The sequence below is a fragment of the Hypomesus transpacificus genome, chromosome 9 (genome assembly GCF_021917145.1).
Source record: "Hypomesus transpacificus isolate Combined female chromosome 9, fHypTra1, whole genome shotgun sequence".
NCBI lineage: Eukaryota > Metazoa > Chordata > Actinopteri > Osmeriformes > Osmeridae > Hypomesus > Hypomesus transpacificus.
Genome location: NC_061068.1, coordinates 8,287,548 through 8,289,799, shown reverse-complemented (window position 1 = coordinate 8,289,799; position 2,252 = coordinate 8,287,548).

The window sequence follows — 2,252 nt, the reverse complement described above, 5'->3', positions numbered from 1 at the left end:
GAGGATGGTCGTGGAGTCCCTGCTTTGCCTCCATCTTCACACAGGTCACCTGTCACAATGGAAGAATTACAATGTTGGTGCAATCTGAGGAAGTAAGTGACCTCTAGGTTATTGCACTTCCTGAATCAAATCCAGTATCTTCAAGCCTTAAGTTGCGTTACTGACATAACATGGCATGACAGAAGTCGTCAATTGACCAAGTTTCATTACATTACAGATACAACTAAAGCTAAATTAACGTTAGCTAAAATGTGCTCATTACAGTACTGTTATGTACTGCAGTAGGCTAATGTATACAGTACACTGCAATCACGTTGGTTCCCATCTGGCAAAGTTACAGTAAGTTCGACAACGAACTTGTTACTACAGACCTGCTATAAAAAAAGTTTTACTTGATGCTTTACATTCTGAAATACCTTCAGAAGGTGCTATTCGTTTTCAAACATCAAACTTGTTGCGTGAAGTTGACTTTCCATGAACCTAACGCCGTTTTTTTCTCAGGTGAAATCTCGGTTTCTATGTACTGTAGACTAGTTAACAGAGCAAAGTGGAGGACGCGGCAACGGTTGTCAGGGACTTTATCCTGTCAAACAGCTGAGCGCGGAGTGCCAAAGCACGTGACCTATTGCACTAGACTAGAGAAATTACCTAGCAAGAAGAAAAAAAGTTTGCTTGGGAACAAATGCGCTCACTTTCATTTTTGCTACAATATACTTCAAGCTATAATTAGTCACTACTAAATAAACTGCACCAAATACAGAATATGACAACGCCTGCTAATTTCTTTAAAGCCCATTACAATACTTTTGCAAAAGATTATGAGGGTAATGATAATGGTGATGATAATGAGATAATACACTGGAATGGACAGTCCTGTACTCAAATTAGTGAACCTTCCTGTCCCACCAAGGCCAGCCTGAATGTGTTTGGCAGGGGAGAAGCCCCACTGACCCGTGCTATCCCCACACCCCTGGGTCACAAGGCCTCCATAGCCTACCACTGGTTTCCCATGGCAGATGACAGAAAACATGCCTCCTGGCCCGACCTCCAGAGCAGGGGCGATTCTAGGATCAGACCTTTAGGGGGGCTCAGCCCCCAATGAGAATGTAACATGGATATAGTGCCTTAAAAAAGTGTTAAACCTCCTTACTAATAAATCACTAATTTCACTGATAACATTGAATAGGCTGCATTTATTTATGAATATTCAAAATATTGAATAAATTAACTAAGAAAAGTCCCTTTAAAAAAACTAAGAAAGTCCCTTTTTTCATGAAATACCAGCATCAAATGAAACGGTAATGATGTGCCAACAATAAATAAACTTATTTAAGATAATTATAATGATTCATAATAAATCATTTTTTGAAATTATTTTTCATTATTATTTTAAGGGGTGCTGAGATGAAATGCTTGAGCACCCCTAAAAAGAGTCTAAAATCGCCACTGCTCCAGAATATGAATCTCGTAGACCTGCCTAAGATTTACCAAGCATAAACAACTTGTTTTCCATGTTTGAACTCTCACGTGTTACACTGGATTGAATGACACACTGCAGAGTGAACTGGAGACAGAGAACATGTGATGAGTCGGACCGTGTCATGATAAGACATTCTTATCATGAAGAGAAACATGACAGAAGCCAATCAAAAAGAAATGAAAAGGGAATGTGCCGTCTTTTGTGCTCTTCTTCATCCTTGTTTTTGTCAGCTACAGTTTAAATTAAATGACAGTTCATCCAAGGCTCTTCTGACTTGGCTCTGGTTGGCTAACCATGTTAACCATTAGTGGTTAGAGAGGATGAGCTCACTCACCAGGGGAATTCAGTCCCACCATCCTATTGGATGATCGCACCAACGATTAACCAACATCTAAGAATGACATTATCATATCAGAGCGCCAGGCAGTTTGATGTTCACAGCCCTCCTTGGTCTGCGCAACTTCATTAATTGTTTGCAGCTGCGTAATAAGGCAAAGAGATCAGGCGGAGGAACTGGTTAGAATGAACCAAAGAAAATCGTATAAGCCCCAGTGTCTCTGATGAGGTGTCGGTCCTGAGAACGTGGATGTGAGCCAGGGCTTGGCGGGCGATCATGGTCGCGGCTGAAGCTAGAATGTACCACTGCTCTTAGGTTTATCAAACATATCTGTGTTTGGAAGTTCTCTGTGGTGGAGCTGATTAGAATCTAACAAGTTTGCCATTGCTTTGATCTACCCTGCACCTCTTCTTCTATGGTCCTTCTTGTCCAGTG